The sequence below is a fragment of the Mustela nigripes genome, chromosome 7, assembly GCF_022355385.1.
Source record: "Mustela nigripes isolate SB6536 chromosome 7, MUSNIG.SB6536, whole genome shotgun sequence".
NCBI lineage: Eukaryota > Metazoa > Chordata > Mammalia > Carnivora > Mustelidae > Mustela > Mustela nigripes.
The window spans coordinates 16,301,372-16,324,399 of NC_081563.1; the positions used below are offsets into that span (position 1 = coordinate 16,301,372).

The 23,028-nt window shown below is 37.4% G+C and overlaps 1 pseudogene; it reads left to right on the plus strand.

Annotated features, from left to right (window-relative positions):
• The first annotated feature begins 5,827 nt into the window (after nucleotides 1-5,827).
• Nucleotides 5,828-23,028, plus strand: part of LOC132022297 (E3 ubiquitin-protein ligase Mdm2-like) — a 120,122-nt pseudogene continuing 102,921 nt past the window's right edge.

Genomic DNA, 23,028 nt, shown 5'->3' on the forward strand with positions numbered 1-23,028 from the left:
GAAGCAGGCTCCCTGCCCAGCAGACAGCCCAATGCCGGGCTCGATCCAGGACCCTGAGATCACCACCTGAGCCGAAGGCAGAGGCCAAACCCACTGAGCCACCCAGGCACCCCGAACTTAAATGTTCTTAAAAAAAAAAAGATAAATATGTGAGGTGATGAGTGTGTGAGGAAACTTTTCACAGTATTTATGTATATCAACTCCTCATGATGTGCATTTTAAATATCTTACAATTTTATATGTCAATTCTACCTCAAAAAGGCTGAAAAACTACTGTTGCATCTTTACCATAAGAAACAAATAAATAAATACTACTTACTGGCAAAATTAAATATTCAATATAGACATATTTTACACACAAACAAAAGTCTGCCAGATTGTTGCAGACTCTATATCATAGCTCCTATAAAAGGGAACTGGCCCCGAGGCAAAGTTAACACTAACAAGGTTATCTAGTTTTTATTATTTTAGAGATGGTCCTCCTCAGCATCCATTTTGCGAAATGACTTTAATTTAAAAATTCTACTTATTTCCTGCATTCAGTCAGAGAGCATCTTCTCTGGTCCTTAGGATTTAACACAGGATGGTGAACAAGAACATCAGCTTCTGGCCGAAATGAATGTGGCTGGAGAACTGTGTTGAAATCAATCACAGGCACAGCTGGGACTCCTTGGAGCTGTCAGGAAGTGGAATGGAGTCTGTGTTGCTTTGGAGAGCTTCTGACCTGGAGGCCAGGACCCAGCAGCAAGAGTCTGTTAGGGCTAACCCACAGCAGAGTGGTTTGATCCCCAGTCACCTCAGCATTCTTAGAGAAGGTCTTGATCACGATCACTGAACAAGGCTACACTGGCATGAGATCTAGTGTAAAACATGCACATAAATGTCTATCAACCTTTCCCACTTGGTCAAGTTGGCATCACCCTGTCACAAGGACACATGAATGAGACTGGACAGGAGGGAGCTATCTGCCTACCCCATTCACATCAGAGGTTCTCTTGCTTTCACTGGTTTTGTCAGTTCAGCCAACACTTCTGACCTGCCATGGAACATGGCCCATATGGCACAGGGGGGATTATGTGAACAGAATATGCAGAAGAAAAATATCCAAGTCTACAACTTTAGATTGCTTTTGTTTTCCGTTAACCAGATTCAAAATAAAATAAACGCAAATTTCCAGTGTTCTTTTCCCATAAGACATTGAAAAGTCTCAAAGTAGGTGGGAACCCAGGTTAAAATCTACAGACCATGCTGAAGGCTTGAGTTATTTTTTTACCCAAGGCTAATTCTATTAATGAGATGTTTCCAAGAAGATATTATTTCTTCTACATCTTCTCTTCTCAAGTTCCAAGGAACTGTCCCACCTAACTCTGGTTCCTGCTCCCACTTAATTTACTTCTGAGGCAAAATTCCGGGCAAAGTAACTTCTGAGTCTCTGGAATATATTAAAAAGACACATCCATTCATTCATCAAGTATCTGAAAATCAGCTACAGGTTAGCCAAGACCAGTTTCATATTCTGACCCACTACCCCCCACCCACACCATCTTCGTCCTAGAGAAGCAGGAGTGGCTGGAAAACAGTTCAAAACAAAACAAAACAAAACAAAGCAAACAAACAAACCAAAAAAACAGGCATTTCTGGAAACCATGCATCTTTCTTTTTAACTTTTCTATACAACTTCATAATAATAGCCTCTTGGACTAAAAGCTAAATCATTTTCTTATTTTCAAAGACAGTTTTACTAGGGAAAAGAGCAATAGATTATAATACTCAAAAATTTATAATAACAAATGCCAAGTCTTGGTGTATGTATGTGATTGCACTTTACACCTGAAACAGGACTGTTGCTTTGTGTAAATAGTAAATAGGATTTGTGGGTGTTCTTAGAAGGGCAGACAGATCTGAGAGTTGGGGAAGAATAACCAATATCATTGGAAATTATAGCTTTGATAGGGATGGACTGTAAGACCCTCAGCTGATGGACCCAGGCAAGGCTGAAATTCAAGTCAACCTTCAGAAACTTTGCTAAGACCATTCTATACAGGCTTGCCTGTTTACTACTGAGCCACTCAACACTATCTTTCTAGGCCCCACTTGGTGTGATATTTTCCCACCAATCTCTTCCCTGACCTTAATGTAGAAGAAGGTTTCCTTTTTGAATTCCCAGGGTATTGTGTTTATACCCCCCTTATAGCTTTTATCATATGTAAATATTTACATGTATCTGTCCCTGGCTCTACTGATAGTAAATTATTTGATGGCAGGAACTGTTTTATATTTCCCCCAACTATCAAGCATATAGCCTTGTCCATTGTATATGCTCAAACAACACTTGCCAGATAAATAAATGATCTGGGCAGTTTAACTTATTTCAGTAAAAATTAATAAGCATAGAGTACCTAATTTCAAGACCAAATCTGCAATTACAGAGAAATTAGTTTCACAGAGGCAAAGATCTCAACCATATTACTTCTTTAAATAAGATTTCACTCCAAAAGAACAAGTGGCACTCCATTTAGCATTACATATCCCACCTAACAAAGACTATGTCACAAGATATTGAAAATTATGGTGAAAGCCTAATCTAAGAGGTTATTCATTTTTACAGAACAGGCTCAAGAAAATATAAAATTACTGTACGTGAAGTTGTTTAATTTAGTGTTGGGGGTGCACAAGATGAAAAAAAAAAAAATATGACTACCAGGTCTCTAGCTGGGAACCTGAGTGAATAACTCCCATGCTGGGAATCTTGGAAAGTATTATTCACTAGGTCAAGGAACATAAAAATAAAATCATTTTTGGGGGTAGATGATAAGTTAAACTTAAGATATGTTAATCTTAAAGTTCTTGGGAAATATTCAGTTAGAGATGTTTGCCAGAAACGCTGTATGCAAGTGTGAAGCTCAGAAGACATGGCTTGAAATGCTGATGTTGGTGTCATCACCATGTAGGTGGTAGTTAAAATCACAAGAGCGGATGAAATCCCTGGGAAGTTTACAGTGTGTAGATATGTGGGTTGCAGACTAGCCCTTTGGGATGTTAATACTCTAAGGCTTAGGCAAGAAAACAGGTGCTAATGACAAAGGGAATGATCAAGAACATTAAATAATTTAGTTGGATAACGTGGTCATTGCATTTACTAATTAGAGAGTCACTGAGGTCTTAGCCAAGGGACAGCATGAGTGGAATGATGAAGCAAGAAGCCAATTGTTTGGGGTTGTTAAATGAAGGTGAGGTGAACAAAGGAATACAGCAAATGGTATACTAAGAAGACTATCAAGAACACACAAGCGATACTGAATAACTTTGAGAGGACGAGGTTACAGAGAGAATAGCCTGGGCAGCAGTGACAGTGATGTTGGTTGTGCCAAGGCTTGGTGGTTGGTGGCGTAAACTGTAGCACTTAGTGCCCAGTGTGGTGTTTGGTGTTGGTGTCCTCATAAATCAAGTATGCAGCTGATCTGAGCTTGTTCTTGGCTTTATATCCTTGATCTTAGCTATCCATTCACTTGTCTTTACTGCTTAAATCATCCAGAGTCAGTTTATTTTGTTTGCAAATGAGTATGCCTATGGATGGTTTGGTCTTCAGCATCTAGACCAATGGAAGATAAATGAGTGATAAATTTAGGATTTGAGAAGTCCAGATTCAAACTCAGATATCTAAGGAATCTATAAGTAAATATGCGTTCTTGCCAGTCTGGTTTCTTTCATTCATTCATTTCATGGATTTTCAACTACCTGAGTAAGCAACCAACTAATGAACAAACCAACCAAATACAGTTATCCATAGTTTATTGATCCTTCTCTTGCTCAGTGATGTGAGAAATGTGGGGGAGTAACAGATTAAAGCTCTCATGGGGCACCTGGGTGGCTCAGTGGGTTAAAGCCTCTGTCTTCGGCTCAGGTCATGATCTTGGGGTCCTGGGATTGAGCCCCACATCGAGTTCTCTGCTCAGTGGGGAGCCTGCTTCCTCTTCTCTCTCTCTGCCTGCCTCTCTGCTTGCTTGTGATCTCTCTCTCTGTCAAATAAATAAATAAGATATTAAAAAAAAAAAAAAGCTCTCATTATCCAAGAATTCATAGGACAGCAAGGTAGTCTAGTGAAAACCGTGAGAATAAAGTGTCAGCTGCAGTATACCTACTCAGCATGAGCCTTCCCAAGGCAGTAAGTGTTTCAGTGCTTCATGTCCACTCATTTGCCTAGGAGTGCTTCGGGATTTTAAAAAAGCTAAAGCCACTATTTCTTGACCCCTCTCCCATGCAACTCAGGGGGAATAGAACAGCAACTAAAGTCTCACAGCAACTAAAGTCTCAAGTAAACTTAGTTGGGGACCCTATTATTATAGGGTCTCTAGATGCCACATGGGTATCTTCAGAAAAGCCCCTTACCTTCCTAGAACTGACACCAACATTAAGACTTTTCAACTAACTAAAATGTCTCAACGTAATTACTGAGAACTTTCAGAATACTAGTTCTCCTCTATTTTCAGTGATGTACAATAGACTGATTACATACTCCCAACAGTGATATGCTCATACTTATTTGATAAGAATAAACTAGACAAGGTGATGGTAGCAAACAATTGATAACATCTTAGTGATAGCAGAATAGTTTATTTCTCTCTCTTAAAATCTGCTGAAAGCTAAGACAACTCTTTTCCATCCAGTGTCCCAAACTATTCTATTTTTGACACACTCATTTCAACATGTGGCCTTCAAAATTTCCAGAGTAGAGGGAAGAGAACACTGGAGGCTACACATTGTCTCATAAATGCCTTGGCTTAGAAGTGATATTTCCAGGCACCTGGGAGGCTTAAAACCTCTGCCTTCAGCTCTGGTCATGATCCCAGGGTTCTGGGATCAAGCCCCACATCAGGCTCTCTGGTAAACGGGGAGCCTGCTTCCTCCTCTCTCTCTCTCTCTCTCTCTCTCTCTCTGCCTGCCTCTCTGCCTACTTGTGATCTCTATCTGTCAAATAAATAAATAAAATCTCAAAAAAAAAAAGAAGTGATACATTTCACTTCTGCTTGTGTTTTATTGGATAAATCTAGTCATCTGTCCCTGCTAACTGCAAAGGGGCCTGGGAAATATGGAAGAGCTCATCAAATATTGGATTTACCTTACTGCCTCTTCCATAGCATTTTTTTGGAGGGGGGCGGGAAGGGTAGGGGCTGGCTAAGATTTAAAAAGGTTAGAAAAGATAGATCTGCATTTATTTGCACATGCATTCAACTATTCATCCATTCTTTTTTATAAGTACTAAATACCTGATTCTGTATGGGATGCCCAAGATAAAAATAATTAATAGGTCTCAAGCTGTTTAATGTCTAATATACGATTGAAATGATATAGAGACGAGAGACTGATCTATCATCTATTTATTTTATAATCTTAGGGAGTAGTAAAACAACAGATGCTTGATGAATGCTTATCTAATTATACCCCCTTCAGATTCTTGCTCAAATATTCCCTTCTCCATGAAGCATCCCTAATCATCCTCTTTACTACTATACAGGACTCAAGCATTCCTTGTATTTGTGATAAGTTGTCTTCTCCAGAGCACTTATTATAATCTATGCTACCTATTTGTCTATCATCTCTTTCCCCACAATACACTGTACACTCAAAGGGGGCAAAGATCTTTGTTTTTCATAAAGGGTTGTTTCAAAGCTTCCACAATAATGCCTAGAATACAGTAGGCTCAATATATATTTATTGAACTATATGATTGAAGAAAATGATCAAAGTATAGAAGTAGAACTGATGAGTGATGAGATTTTAGGTAACAGCATTACTTTGAAAGGCACAGAGGACCCGGGAAGGGTTGATGGTAAACTGGGTAGCAGATGGGCAGGTGTGCATAGAGGTTTTCCAGGAAGAGCCCATGATGCATGGTGTCACCATCAAGATGAGCGAGTATGTGGCTGGGTGAGAGCTGGGTGGATAAATGTGGGCAGAGGAAAATTACTCCGAACCCGCAGTGACTACATGCTTTGCCTATGAGCTCTGAAGTGTGATGTGAAAGTCTTGTATTAGAGTCAGTCATAAAGTGTCAAGAAATTCCTTATGATAGTGGGATAGTGGTATGCTGGAAAGGTGTGTGCTGCAGACAAGTGTTGCAGAAACTCATCAGAGTGCATAAACTCGAGGTTGGGAGGCAGGTGACAGAGGTGGTAGCTGTTCTTTTTGTTTATTTCTATGTTTTTGAGAGAATTCAGCTGAATAAGTGAAGCAGAACAAGAACACACTAATAGGTTGGCTGGAAATGATAGAAACCTAAGTATCCCTCAAGGGTTAGTATCTCCTCCTTTCCTGAACATTTCATTCTCTCTCTCAGGCACATGTAGCATCCTCTGTACATTTCTATTTGGGGTATAAATGAATTTGCCAAAAGTGATTAACTGAATGCCCAGTGTGAAAAGTGAATGATCTGTTGAAAATATAAACACACTGACTATAATCTGTGACAGGAATTAACATAGTGCTAATGAGTTTTTAACAAATTGTCCTGCTTTTTGTGACCCAGCACCTAGAACATACTTGGTGATCAATTAAGAGCTCAGCAGCTGAAATTTGAATCTCAAATTTGTAGGCAAAAATATCTTTATCACTGTCTTCTTGGAAAGTCATTTTCCTAAATCAGAAGCCTAAGCAGCAGCATTCCATAAGATGGTAACATACATTGAAAAGCACCAAGTGGTGTGTTCATTTTTTGTTTCTGATTTATTTGTTCATAGACAGTAGATATGCAATAACTGGTTTTATTTTTACACTAGAATTCTGTGCCCTTTGTGTAAGATGTAGAAGTTAATTGGCAGCTAACTCACTTTGATGACAACTTTGGTGTGCTTGAGGGACATATTTTTGTAAATTGCCACATTTTTTGATAGATTTTACCATGACTGGTTTACTTATAGATTGTTATTACGCTCCAGTAGGATTCACTGCTTCTGCTCTGCACAGATGACGGGGTAGAAACTCATGCTCTCTTACTTCTTAGCAACAATGATAATAACAATGTATATGCAGTGTGTGTTTTCATAGCACAGCAAAGAAAGAAGAAACCCAAGAGAGCCCACACAGCCATCGGAGCATTTACTGTGAAACTAGAACAAAGTACTATAATTTCAAAGATGCTGTTAAAGGCATCTTGCAAAAAAAAAAAAAAAAAAAAAAAAAAAAGGCATCTTGCCTTACAGAGAGTCACTGAAGAACACATCCATTAGACATGAACTTTTGTTAGATCTGGGAGCAGGCTTCTCTCTGACAGAGGTCAATAATGTTGTTTTCAGGCTGCTTTCTGCCTGAAAGCAGTTACCACAGGTTTGCTAAATCCCAAGGAACTGTACTCCCAATGGTTACATGGATCCCATTCTGAAAGAACACAGGACTGGCTCTCATTTCCAATCTCATGCTTAGTGGAGATTTAGAAGAATCATTCCCCTTCCTTCTTGGAGCCTCTGTTTTCTCATCTTTACAAAGAGAGATTTATGATGATGTGAAACTCAGGCTTCCAATCAAATTCCTCTTTGATGATGATGAATTCTCAGGTAGCCTGTGTGATAAGGAAGAGGATGCTGGAAAAGTACGATATCTCAAGATGTGAATGGTACAGTATGGGGCAATTTGGCCTTGCTCAGAAATGTGTGCAATCCTAATCATGCAGGGCATTCTAACTTCACAAGAGGAGGTAGTAGGATTGGCAGAACAGAAGAACAAGGAACTGAAGAACAAGGATTGGCTCCTTGTTCTTAGCCTCCCTTGTGCAGAAAGTAACCCTGGACAGGTGGTCTTTCGACTTACAGTAACTCCTTATTTAGCAATTACTGTCAAAAAGTAAACTGTCATTATAATAAATAGCATTTTTACTATTAAAGTTTGCTCTATAAAGCTTAATTAAGGAACAGTTATTTTATTTGAAAATTCTAACCAACAAATAAATCGCCCATCTATCTGCCTTCTTAAGAAAGGACAAAAGACATGGTTTAATCTTTCACAGTAACGAGTGGTCATTATTATGATAATCCATCACCATAGTGGGGTGGTGATACAGTGGGGTGGTGTTATAGTCGCCAGTCATCCCACCCCTAGACCAGATATTCCTATTCCGGGATCCATCAAAGCAAAGACCCAAGGAACCCACCTATGCTCCCCAACTTGTTGATAAGTCCATAGTGTATCTATGCTTACATATATATGTGCATGAGAAAGAAGTCCACATTTTCCTTACACTGTCCAAGATGTCCACTTCCAAATTGTTATACTGAACTATGCTAAGAAGCCCACATAGCAATATTCATATGACTGAAGACATGCTTTTAACAAATGTTGTCACCTTCATCACTTAGCACTGTGTGGCCACAAAATGCATGGAAAATAGACTGTGTTTTAAAAACACATGGACTTGGAACTACTCTAGCAGCGCTCTTCTTTAGTGACTGAAAGGATTTTTCTGATAAACAGGACAACTGAATTGCATGCTGGTTCACTAACAAAAATCCACATGTTAACATTTTGAGTTCTTATTTCTCCTTTACACCCCCCTGGCATTTCCCATGCTGTGCATCGTTGCTTTGGATATCATTAGTCACCTTATTATTAGACATCCTTTCAAGTAACCTAAACTGTATGTACTTCCTTAGGTAGAGGTACAATGTAATATCTGGATGTGATATTTGAGGCTTCATTTTTTAAAAAAATTCAATTACATTGTAACTGGGAAGAATACTGGCAATTAGCAATGTAAAATGCAAAAGTAATTAATAACCGTAAGCACGTGTCAGACCCATAAAAGTCCAGTCCCCACCCTTAGTCACTCTTACCACCTGCCAGATCCTCAATCTCGGTTATTATATTCCTCTAAATTCCAAAACTGCAAACACGGCACTTACTTACAGTATGATTTATTACACCAAACCCAGGCTCTGCTGAGCCCCTCTGGTTTATTATTAATAAGGTACCTGTGAGGTCACCATCAAATCTCAACAAGACACAAGGTTCCAGAGTGCTAGCAACGAAAGAAAATCTTGGAAGAGGAATTCTCTTCCAGATTTGAGCCCAGGGCATTTGGCAAAATTAAACAAAAAATGTACATCAGCAGTTTTGTGTGTGGAGTATCATGTTTTGCAATTTTTAAAACCCAGATGAAAAATTATTTCGCTGTGTATGAGAACCATTTAGATAATCAGCTACCTGCTTTCCAGTGGGACTTCAGAAGTTCATTCCTGTTACGGAGAACAAATGTGGTTGCAAATTAATGGAAACCTTCTCCTTGGAAACTGGGGGAAGTTAGACAAGATTGGAAACTGAATATCTACCTGGAGTTAAGGAAGAACCTAGATTACTGGGAGGATGCAAGTCATTGCAATGTTTTAAACAAAGGAATGGGCAATTTAAGTGATCCCCTAGTAATGTGTGGCTGAATTTCAAGAAATACACCTAGCTTAAAATTATACTGAAATTTATTTAGCAGCTATTATGGGGTCCAGTATTGTGTTTTTTAATAAGGGGGAAATGTCTTATCCACAGATCTTGTTGTCCATAAGCTTATGGCCCATTTGGAAAAATCAAACAGAATATTTAGGGAACATAATTAAATATTGGGCTACATCTCACGTTAAGTATCTGAGGAGGGTAGGTACATTCAGGGCAGGTTTTCTGGAAAAGATGAGGCTTGAACGCTACCTGGAGATTAAGCATTCGGGGGTGATGGGGGGTGAGTAAACAAAGGACAGGAATGGCAGTGAAGAAGTTGAGGAAAGAAAGGAGAGAGAACTGTAAAAGCAAAATACTTCCAACTCAAAGGAAACATCTGTGAGTTATTTGAAGTCATGGATTATGATTAATACATGAGCTGTGACATCCTGCTCGATGACTGGTACAAAGTGAGGCTAAATATACATGACGAATGGACAAATTGGTGGATAAATGATTGAATGAAAGGAGAGCCAGACTTCTTTCATCTTGATTTGTCTACCACATCACCCCTTCCTTAGATGTCCACTGTGATGTGAGTGTGACTTCCCGTTTCTTGGTTTACTATCAAGTACCATGTCCCAAACCCAGCAAATCTGAGATTAAATTCTAGTGCTTCTGCTTACCAGCTGGGCAACCTTAGGTTATTTATTTATTTATTTGTTTGTTTGTTTATTTATTTATAAGTGAGAGATTGAGTGGGAAGGGAAGGAGGGGGAAAATATCTCAAGCAGACCCCATGCTGAGCACTGAGCCTGACACTGGTGTTGATCTCAGGACCCTGAGCTCATGACCTGAGCCAAAATCAGGAGTGAGATGCTTAATCAACTGAACCACCCAGGTGCCCTCTTGGGTAATTCATTTTAACTCTAAGCCTCATTTTTTCTTCATCTCTAAAACAGAGAAAATACCATTCATCTTTCCTTTTCTATTAGGAAGACTGAATAAGAAACAATCGGTAAAGTACTCACTCTAGTGCTTGAGACATTATAATTTGATATTAAATTTAGGTATACTAGGAAGAAAACGCTACCCAGAAAAAAAATGAAATGCCTATCCACAGTGAGTGTTATTAATAAATATAAATTATTTTGAACTACAGCTTCTTGTTTATGGGAATAACTGATTTTAGAGTCTGAGATATGCAGGAGGACCAATTCTGAATTGTAAGCTCCTGAGATACCAGTCGACATTGTCAAAACACATGGAGCAAAGGGGAACACAATCTAAGTATACTTTCTTAAGTATTCTCCCTTCTCCCTGCACTTCTTTTTAGCAAACAAATGCCCTGCTGTTTTCTGGAATTGTTGGCTTTATCACTGGAAATAATTTGCAGCATGAACGCTATTTGAGTCAGAGTCAGATATCTACTTGTGTTAGAGAAGAAAAGCTTTGTTGAAGTCTGGAGTATTTCACTTAACAGAGAACTAGGAATGATCTAGATTCATTGGCAAGCACATTGGCTGAGAGTTTCTTAAGAGTATTATTTTATGCCTGAAGTTAACTGGGTACAGTTCTCACACTTCACTGGCTTATTAACCCCTGAAAGCAAGATACTATTTCTTACTTACCTTAGTGACATCACATCACTGAGATAATGGCTTTGTCGATCAAGCAAACTCTTCTTTCTCGCTCCCTTCCCCTCTTGCAGCCTTACCACTTTCCTTTCTTTTCATTTCATTATGTACGGAGTCTTGCTTCACTATACGATTGTTCGGTTTACTGAAATGTTTGCATATATTTACTGTCTTTCTAGATAAAAAGAATGAGGGCTTCTGGGCCTGTAGAGAAGTCTGCTGAGATTATTTCTGGATACACTTGCCATTATTGCATGTAATGTTAGGCATTTGGGAGCCATAGCAGGAATTCAGTTATAGAGTCTTGGTGATTACAAAAAAAAGATTCTAGCTTTATAATAGGTTGGAGGAAGTGGATGAAAAGAGAGATATCACTGAGATCATTATGAAAATTAACAAAGGCCCTTTGTCAGGGAAGAGGAGAAACAAAGAAGCAGCAGAGGGAGAGATGAGCCTTCTAAAACCTCAGAAGTGTTCCTCAGTCTCCTCATGTCCATTGTCCTTCCCTTCAAAATTCATATACCAGCCCTGGGACAGAACCATGTGGGTATTACTTTAGTTAGGGCTCTACAGAGAAACAGATTTAATAAAAGAGAGCGACTGATTGAGGCTGATTGATTCCGCATCCTAGAGACCTAGAAAGAGCAAGTGTTTCAGTTCATTTTCAAAGGCAGGAAAGAAATGATGTCCCAGCTAAAGGCAGTAAGTCGGGAGGAATGTCCTCTTCCTTGTGGGAGGTTCAGCTGTTCTATTCCCTGTTCTACTCGGGACTTGAACTAACTGGATGAGGCTGACCTATGTTGGGAGAACAATCTGCTTCACTCAGTCTATAGATTCAAAGATTAACCTCATCCAGAAACATCCTCACACATACACCCAGAAGAACGCTTCAACGGATGTCTCAGTATCCTATGACCCAGTCAAGTCGACACAAAATATTAACCATCACAGGTATAAACAGGCGTGAATGTCAACAGTCAGTACTAGATCACATGAGTGCTTTGACAGTGGAAGAAGAAATTTAACTCTTGCAGAGTACGCTTTGTGCCAATATCTGGAGTGAGGTTTGCCTTAGCTCACCATGTGCATGGGGAAAGAAGCCCACTGAAGACTTGATGTTTATGAAATATGCCTTTCCTACAACCTGCTTTTTATTCCACCTATTCCTGAATGAAAGCTTGGATATGGGGCTGTACGTAAACACTCAACTTTTCATTCTGTATTAATCTTTTGCTGCCCACTCAGTGCCTATTGTGATCCTTAGGTGAAAATGACAAAACCTACCTCAGCAGTGGCTCAATAGAGGCCAGAGAGAAATGGCCATAAAGAGTTATTTTAATGTTCAGTTTTGGGGTTAAAATCTATAAAGCTCCAAATATTATTTGCTTACAGGCTTTCTTCTTCTGCTGAACAGAACTGGCTCATGAAGGGGAATTGAATCATGAGAGACTATGGACTCTGAAAAACAATCATGTTGGCTCATGAAGGCTGAAATCTAGCTATTTTGTTATCAGACTCACTTCTCTGTCAAAGTTTTCATTCACTATTAACAAAACAAAAGATGAAACAGTATCTTCCTGAAGCCACTTAAATCTTTCCCATTGAAAGAAACATAGGAGGCTAACACAGATGGTAGGAAGACAAACTATGGTTGAACAAGTTAGAGGATTGGTCCTCATGTTGCTGCCTAATTGATTTGACTGATTTCTGAATTTACCAGATTAGCATGCTGCTTTCTTCAGTGCAGTCCTTTCCACTAAAAAAAAAAAAAAAAAAAAAAAAAAGAAGTCCTTTGTCCCATCTATCAAAGACCCTTGCACTGTGATGACAGGACAACACAGGCCCTGTCCTTCCAGCTAACGCTGAGCACAAGAGGGAAACTAAAAGTTAAAGCCAAGAACTGTGTGGGGAGTTTCTCACATGGGAAAGGGCTTTCATCCCAATTTAGGTTAATGGGATGAAGTAGACTTTCAATATTTTGAAACACAGACTGACAAATTGATACGAAAAGAAAACAAGACCTTTGTAGCATAGAACCTCGATGATCTAAGAGACATTTTCTCAAAGTCAAAAATGGTCACATTATTCTGCAAAACCTTGGCTGTATAAATGAGACCTGTGCTGAGGTCTGCAGAGCATACACACAAAGATGCAAAGATTAGAAGCACAGAAGTAAGAAAATTCCATTCAGGCAGTATTAAATGAAGAAAAAAAAATTATTTTAACTACTCCCAGCTAGCCCTAGCTCCTTCTTTAAAAAAATCCATTTCTGCTTTTATTCATTTAAAAAAATTGCATATTGTCTGTTTGCGTGCTACTCACTCCCATTTACTCTTCCAAGTGTAAGACCACAAGTTCAGGAAAGTTGTCTTATTCATATTTATATTTTCAAAATCTAGACCAGTGCATGACATAAAGGCTTCCAGGAAACATATTTGGATTAGTTGACCAAAAACATACAAAAACTAGGAAATATTTTAGCACTTGTAATCAAGGAGAAACCAAGGGCAAACATGTTCAGCTTGAGAAAGAAAAGGGTTAATTGACCCAAGAGTCCCACAAAAAAGAAAGGGTAGTCCACAGGAATAAATGAATAAGGTCATTTAATGTTATCCCATCTGTACTCTTAGGCTCCAAGTCAAGATTTGATTGGGAAATGTTTAACTGATAACTTATGGAAATTAGTAAGAGGCTTGTAAATGAAGCATCAGGGGATGGTTCTCACTCACATGTAACTTTTACCATGCATGGCATGTAAACTGAAGAGTATTGCATTTCTCTGGTGGCATCCAACAGTACTAGAAGCAAAGGACACATGGAAGAAACTCTCTTCAACTGGAAAAAGTAGCTTACTGCTTCTACCTTACATAAAGCAGGAATGTTAATCCAGCAAAAACAAACAAACAAACAAACAAACAAAACATATCAGTGTTGTTGCTAGTTTTAAATTTAGGATGTAGGCTTGAATAATATAAGCTAAAGTGAACAAAATGGGCATGAGAAATTGAAGCTCTAGCAAAGACCATGAGTGAGTGCTGGTAAATACAGGGATATGGAATTATAGTTACAATTGGATGGGATTTTTTCATATAGGAAAAGGGACCTCTTCCCCCAGGAGAAGGAGTTAAATATAGCCCTAAATAAGCAATAGGGGTTTTTGTTTGTTTCAAGTTTTTAAATTCTAATTAATTAACATGTAGGTTAATACTGGTTTCAGAAGAATTCAGTGATTCATCACTTACATATGTAAGTGTAAGTGCTCATAAGTGCCCTCCGTAATACCCATCACCCATATAACCTATCCCCTGCTCACCTTCCCTTCAGCAACCCTCAGTTTGTTTTCTGTAGTTAACAGTCTGTTATGGCTTGCCTGTTTTTTTTTTCTTTCTTTTCCCATATATTCATCTATTTTCTTAAATTCCACATATGAGTGAGATCATATGGTATTTGTCTTTCTCTGACTTATTTCGCTTCACATAATACACTCTAGCTCTACCCATGTCATTGCAAATGGCAAGATTTCATTCTTTTTGAAAGCTGAGTAATATTCCTGTGTGTGTGCGCGTGCGTGCGCACACGCACTACCACATCTTCTTTACCCATTTTTCAGTCAGTAGGTGTTTGGGCTCTTTCCATAATTTGGCTGTTGTTAATAACAGTGCTATAAACATCAGGGTGCCTATGCCTCCTTATATCAGTATTTTTTATGTCCTTTGAATAATACTTAGTAGTAATAAGCAATAATTTTAATCTTGGTGGAAGAGAGGACATTTTTAGAGAAATTGTTCATGAAGTCTCCAAAATTCTTCAAGAAATAAAAGGCAAATTTGTTTGCTGGGAATTAAATTATGTACTGGGATAACAGGTTTAAGAGAAGACCTAAATTTTAAGAGTAACTAAGAAGAATAAGAGCAACCCTTCCCAGGAAGAAAACTGAACTAACTGCTCAGTGTTACCAAGACTCTTGTAATTGTGGACGTGGATCTAGTTGTCATCTACAGGCGTGGTGGGGTTTTCTTCAGAAGTTACCAGTCACCTAGGCATGCAAATAGAGTGTTGATCATGGCATACCCCAAGCCTGGGCTGCAAGGAGACAGGTGGCAGAGAGCAAGATGACTGATGCTTCTACTCAGAGAGGAGTTCAGATGCATCACCCCACTCAGTTGGTGGCACAGCTATGACCCTGACCCTGTCTCTTTGCACCTGTTATAAGTATAGAGTGACTTACCTAAAGTAGAACCATCCTTTATATTCTTTAGGCCCCTCACCAACAATAGGAGAAAATTCATTCCCTTTTCTATGGATGCTATGTGACATGTCCCTTCACAATATGGACACAATCTCCTTCTTCAGCCTTACCTCTTAATAAATGCCTCTTTGCCTAATCTTGCTTCATGCTTTGTGGATTCTTTTCCAAATGGGGACCAAATTCTTCTTTCTCCATTAGGATACAAGGACTTCCAACTATAACTACTAGAATGGTTCAGTCCTCAGTGGGTTTCCACAATCTGTTCCCTCTTCTTAAAATACTCTTCCCCCCACATGTGGACTCAAAAGCATTGTTTTCCACACTTACCATATATCACTCTGTCAAGCTCCACTTCCTAATCTCAAAGAGTTTTGATGTATGCAAAGGGAACCACTCTTTCCTTTTACAAATTTTATAACTTCCCTATATTTCCAAACTTACTTGATTATAAGTATGCATTTAAATGCTTCTCCTACTAGATTGTGATCACATTAATAACAGTGACTTTCTAGCACAGTTATTTATTTATTTATTTTAACCTCAGGACCTCTGTGAAACACCGGAGTTGCTCAATAAATATGCATTGGCCTGAAGACACCAAGACTGTACACTTAGGTATCAGGGATAATGTGGATTTGAATAGTGAAGGGGCACGAAAAGGGCAACTCCTGACAGAATGAAAGATGCAAAGAGACCTTAGGTTTGGAAGATAATGACAGCCCTGCCTTTATAGACTGTTTCAGAGAGTAGCACATAATATGGATGCAAAGGTCAGGTGAGCCAGACTATAGAAATCTTTAAAACTACATAATGAAGATTAGATGAAATATTGTTGAAAACTAGAATCCCAATGATTAAAAGCTTGTATTCTCTTTTCTGTGAAACACTGTTTTAGGAGATGAAATTACTAAAAAAAAAAAAAATCACATTATTCTAAAATTTACTAGTCTACCGTCCTCTACAACCACACTTAAAAGTATTTTCTTTATTCACTTCACTAAGTTTTTAAGGGATTAAATTATTTAAAACATTAAAAAAAATCCTACTAAAATGAAAGGTGCCATAATTTGAAAAAAAATTAAATTACAAATGACAGAAGACAGGCATAAAAGAGCTCAATTCTATACGATTCAAATTCATTTAAAGTACAAAAACATGAAAACACATTAATCTATGTTGTCAGAACTGAAGATAATAGTTACACTTAAATGTGGTACTGTTAAGGATAGACCAAGAAGGGAGTTTCTGGACTGCTGGATTATTTTCTTATTTCTGTAATTTAGGTGGTAGCTGAACACAGGTGCATTCAGATTATGAAAGTTCATTGATTTCAATCTTTTTGATGGCTTTCTTGATGGACCTTTCCCTAGATGTATATCACTTTAATAAAAAAGATGCTTTAAAAGTACAAACACAAGACTAAGATTAAAGTTTGCAAAAAAGATAAAATACCCAGAAAAGGTTATTGTGTCTAAAGTAAAACAAAACAAAACAAAACAAAACAAAAACAAAACAAAACAAAACTTTAACAAATTTATTTGGAAAAGACAAATAACCCAAGAGAAAAATGGGCTAAGAGCATTAACAAGCAATTCATAGAAGGCATACAAATGGCTAATAAACATGTTTTTAAAAAGATCTTTAATTTATTATTGATCTGGAAGCTGAAAATTCAAACAACTAGCTACCATTTCTCATCTAGCAGACCAGCAAACATTAAGAAGATGGATAATACCATAATGGCCAGCCTTTGTTGAGTGTGTACTATGTGGTGACATTTTTCTACATGTTTTATTTTTTTATAAACCTCATTGAACTTCTGGTCTCATTTCTAATCTCCATTTTATAGGAAATATTAGTACTTTTCTCAAATAGTAGGTAGTAAAGTTAGGCTTCGAAGCAGGCCATTGATCCCACAACTTACAGCCATTATTTTAACCACCATTTTGTATATTTTATGTTCTCTATTAGAATTCTGTATGTTAGTAATAAACATCTCTCCTTTACAGACACTGACCAATTCACAAACGAAACACAGGAATAAAGGGGAATTAAAAAATATATTAGTTATGTTATGGTGGCTATTGAAATTGCTACTTTAATACTTTCAGGGAGCTGCCCAAGTAGCCCAATGTTAACTTAAAGACAATTCTTTCATGGCCCTTTACTTTTTTTTTTTTTTTAATTGTTAACTTACTGAAGATTAAAACTAAGTCTATAGACAAATGGCATTGAATTCATTTTATTGTGCAATTAAGTAGAAGAAATACTGGGATTATGGTTAAATTTAGTCATAAACTTTAGTTTTAGATTTAGTCATAAACACTGAGAGTGTAGGAATGCTATAACCCAACAAATAGAATAAAGATACTAAATAGAATAAAGATACTAATAGAATAGAAATAGAATAAAGACACTAATTCCTTTATCTTTTGTAATTAAGGTTTAATGAAACATAGGAGGTCAGGAAAAAAATGAAGAGAATGTAAAATTATAATGCTCTTATTGCTAAATAGATATTACTTTTAAAACATGCTAATTATATAAAATTCATATTACATAAAGGTATAGTATCTTTAGAAACCCACTAGAAGAAATTATCAGAACACATACACAAAACATAGCAAATAAAATCACCGTATAAAGATTATGAAGCCTAGGAACACATCACAAAAAAAGCTAAAGTTAAACCTATCTGTCATGTGAGCAAAATGGTTACAGTACCAATTGAAAGAAACAGTTATCAGTTGGACCACAAGTCAAAACTCTATATACTCCATACAAGGGATATACTTAAAACAAATGATTTAGAAAGGTTATCAAAGTCTCAAATTACAGTGGTTTGGTAAAATGTCCTTCACCCACATAGGCAGAAACAATAGATAATGATGTGATAGATAATGATGTGATAAGCCTCTCTTGCTTCTGAACTACTTTGAGAACTTACTCAAGAATACCAAGATGAGGCACAATACAGTGCCTATTTTGGTAAAATTATATTGAGGACATTTCTTTAATCCCTGAATTGAATTTATCCACTCAAGAAAAGTATATCTAGGAGTCCTGGCCCTATGATCCTGTCCCCGGAACCAGAACTGACAGGATGCTTTAAGGAAGTAAGAACAGGGTTAGGTGAGAGACAGAAAGATTTATATAGAGGGAAAAGCATGCATGTACCTTAGGCTGAACAACTAAGAACACTTGGCCCCTTATGAAAAGTGATCACTAGAGTCTTCCAGACCAGTTTGTGAATGAATGATGTAATTATTCACGGATAGGAAACAGTGAAAACCGCCCACATTGGGGGAGAAAGACAACAATCTGGTTTTATACATACTGACTTTAAGATGCCCAAGATAACATATCAAGAAGGCTTGATATATAAGTCCGGAATGAAAAGTAGAGCTTATGATTTCTCCCACTTTTCCCTTCTCACTGTGGGAGTTTTGTTACTCATTCATTATGCATAAGATTTTTTTAAATGTCATTTCTTCCATAGTCATTCCTTTGTAGTCTAATATTTAAGTAGCACCAGTACTCATCATCAGCCCTTTTTAGCATTGTGTTCCCATTCATGATTCTGGTTAGAGTTCATGGTCAGGTGTTTAATTCTTTATTTTTTATGTTTCTCTTTAAAAATAAAAATTCTCCCCCAAATTCTCTCAGAGGTACAACAGTTCCCCAAGTTCATCCCTGTTTGAGAATATCTTCTTCTAACATTTGGATATGACATAACTCAGCTTATCATGATAGTTTGGTCATATGTTATTGTATGCAGAACTGTAGAGCCAGGCCTTTTTTGTAAAAATTCAACATTGTTGCAAAGAATTAGAAAATGAACCTGATTTTTTTTTTTTTTTCCACTTTGAGAGTTGTTTTTCTGCTTGGATGACTGAAAATTTCTTTCTCCATTCATGAATTTCAGTAATTTGTTGAGGATATGTTGTGGCAGTAGCTGTTATGTATGAATTCTTCTGCAAAAGACACATCCTATATTTGTTAAAATCAAGTACAGCTGCAATTATCAGCAACACCCAAAATAACACTGAGTTAACAAGATAATAGCTTAGTTTCCTCTCATACAAAAAAAAAAAAAAAAAAAAAAAAGGTCTGGAGGAAGCCATTATGTCAGTATTTGAAGCACCGTAAGGAGAAATGCAGAAAAATGAGCAAACCATGTTCCTCTGACAATTTTTCTTGCAATTCATACACACTTTTCTTGCTTACATCTAAGTTTTGGTCAAAACTTAGTCCTATGATCACACTCTAATAGCAAAAGCAGTGGGGAAATGCTGCTTTTATTCCAACCAACACTTCCCATATCCTGTTTGCTTTGATATGGTCTACTTGAATTATCTTTGACTCTTTCCCACCTGAGTGAGTCATTTGCCTACTTCTCTGAGCTGCTATTTAAGAGTGACAGCACGCTGACTGTGTCTTTTCTGTATCCTGAGGGCATAGATGGAGTTGGGGGAAATGGGACTGCAGAGACAATACACTGCAGATGTATAACCCATAGTGAAAGCGTGGACTCTTCTGAGATCATTTAGCCTACTCAGGTATCAATCCTGTCCCCACTGCGCAACACCTTTGAGTCTCAGTCCAAATAAGACACTGAGTTTCCATCAGAGAGAAACAGTCATGTTACTTACTCTTCCTTTCCCTTAGTGGTAACACTCCAACAGTTGTGGCCACCCTGTCACTAAGTCAGAAGAAGAGAAATGTACTGAAGCATGTGGGGGAAACTCATTTTTAATGATTCAACCTAAGAGCTAGGGAAACTTCTCTGAGGCTATTGGAAAATATACAGAACCTGTGTAGAGCGAACGGAGTAATTTTGCTAAGGTCCACGAAAAAGACTTGGACAAAAAGGAAAGATCTGGGGCACCTGGGTGGCTCAGTGGGTTAAGCCTCTGCCTTCAGCTCAAGTCATGATCTCAGGGTCCTGGGATCGAGCGCCCCTTGCCGGGCTCTCTGCTCAGCGGGGAGTCTGCTTCTTCCCCTCTCTCTGCCTGCATCTCTGCCTACTTGTGATCTTTGCCTGTCAAATAAATAAATAAAATCTTTAAAAAAAAAAAAAAAAAGTAAGGATCCAACATTAAGTTGAATGGCAAGAATTTATATGGAAAGGTTTGTAAGAAGGAAAATATTTTAAGTATTAATTTACATATAAAATACAAATCAACTTTATACTGATTTCCTTAAGAAATGAAAACAAATGCTAAATTATATAAATTATTTATATGGAAGAATAAATGTCTAAGGATTGCAAGTATATTTTCATTTTAAATAGGGTAATGGGAATGGGTTTTCTTTCCCAAAGAGTAAAATATATTTTAAAGCTATAATAACTAAAGGATATGGGACAAGTTCAAGAAAAGGCAGAGGTATCAATGCCACATGTGGAAAAATTAAGAGAAAGAATATATTACACTGATAATATACAATCAAGCAAACTGTTCAAATCCAAGGGAAAGGGGTATTTTTTTTTAATTTTTATTTATTTTTTAAATTTCTTTTCAGTGTTTCAGAATTCATTGTTTATGTACCACACCCGTGCTCCATGCCATACGTGCCCTCCGTAATACCCACTTAGAAGAACTAAACCTGAAACTAATGTAACATTACATTTCAAATATTCAAATTTAAAAAAGAAAACCTAAACCCTAACACCAAAAAAAGGTAAGATGCATTACATATTCAAATTTAGAAAATGTGACCAAAGACTAAAAATATTTTACTAAATATGCATTAGTAAAAAATATATTCTTACAAGACACACCAGTAAAAGTAAAGTTGGAAATTTATATATGATCAATGAATTGCATTTAGGTCAATATCCTGGTTGTGATATTATACTATGGTTTTGCAAAATGACTCCCTTAGGGGGAACTGGGAAAAGTATACAAAGAATCATTCTGTGTTTTGTTTTGTCTTTATACCTGAATGTAAATCTATAATTATCACAATAAAATATTTAAATAAAAACCTATGAAATTGGAAATAAACCCCACAAATGTGTAATAGCACAGAAAATGTTGGGGCTCTAGACCCAATAAACCCTAGACTCTTCCCTCCTCCAACCTATATTGTTAATGTTTATACTCGTTCATTACAGCCTTTGAGTCATTGTAATGGGTAAGAAGAGAACTGGAACTAGAATAGAGAAAAGCTGTACATTGATGCACATTAAATATGCCCTTTGCAAAATTTTGCTTCTTTAAGATAATCTTGGGTCATTATATCTTTAGCTCCAATGGTGATTTATTAGATATCATGAAATCAAAAAATTTAACTGGCAGTTACAAACCAAACACCACTTTAACTTGGTAGGAACCATATAGAACCACGAATATGAATTTAGGTTTCAATATTTATATATGGAATATACTGGTAAGTGAGAAAAGCAGATTATAAAACAATACAAAAAGTGAGATACTATTTTGAAGGAAACACATACATACATATGTGTATGTATTTTAAAGAACATTTTTTTTTTTTGTGACTGTAATGATCTTTCTTTGAAACTTTTATGCCTTCTCTGAGAGTATGCATAAGACCCTGAACACATTGAAGACCTGTGGCCGAGAATGTTCATCACAGAATGTTTTCTGCAGAATATTTTATACCCCTGCTGTCTGATTTCTCCATCAACTCAACTGACCCCTCAAAGCATGAAGTTGTGGTTATAATATTAGGCAGCTTCTGGCTCCTCAAGGTCCCATTTTTCAAACCTTGATCTCTGGCTTGCACTCATTTAACTTCTGATTATAATTTATTTAATAAGCTTCCCCGATTTGCCCTCCCTTAATTTCTGATTATAGTTCATTTGTTTGTAAAAACTCACTTCAGATGAACAGGTTTCCCTATAAAGAATTTAAGAACCAATGTGATTTTCCCTCCCTGTAACCTATAGCAGGAGAAGGAAGGACCATCATTCTGCTCAATGAAATGTTGCTGATCTAGCTTGTGCTTTAATTTCTTTCAAGGCTTATTATCCCTTCCTTCCTTATTACTTATTAACATCTCCTCCCTTATGGTCTGTTTACTTTAAAAGGAAATATATCCAACTTTTTGGGGGGTGAACACAGCGCACCAACTACATTTTTTAGCATCCTGCTGACATATGCTTAACTGGAAAATTATTCCCATCTCAACCGCTTGTCTTAACAGATCAATGTGAATGAAAATGAAGGAAATGAGTGAATAGAGATTTATATTTTTATCAAAGGAAAAAACTGTACAAAATAAACTGAATCCGGTGTCCTACTTATCCAGTCTCAGATGCTGTGCCTGGGTTTACAGAAACAAAGCTCAGCCCTCTAGCAGAGGAGGACTCAAACTCCTCTTTTCACTCTGCCTCATCTCTATTTTTTATCCTCAACAGATTCTTGGGCCTGCCATGTTTTCCTCACCCTGCTTGGACTTTTGACATTTCTCAAGGCTTAGCCTCCAACACTGGCCTTCTGACCATCAATAGTCCTATCCACTACACTCTGACTCCTGGGTTTTCCAGGCCTTACAAACCTAATGATCTCTCTTATAGTTTCTTACTCCTATCTTAGTGCACAGCAGACCATACCTGCAAGTCTTCTTTGCTACAGGACCAACAAAATTCATTACCTTAACCCCTTCTCCCAGGCATTCAGCTGCTTTGCTAATCTACTAGGGACCCACTGAATATATTGTGTGTCATCAGAATCATTCTATATGTCACAGAGAAACAGA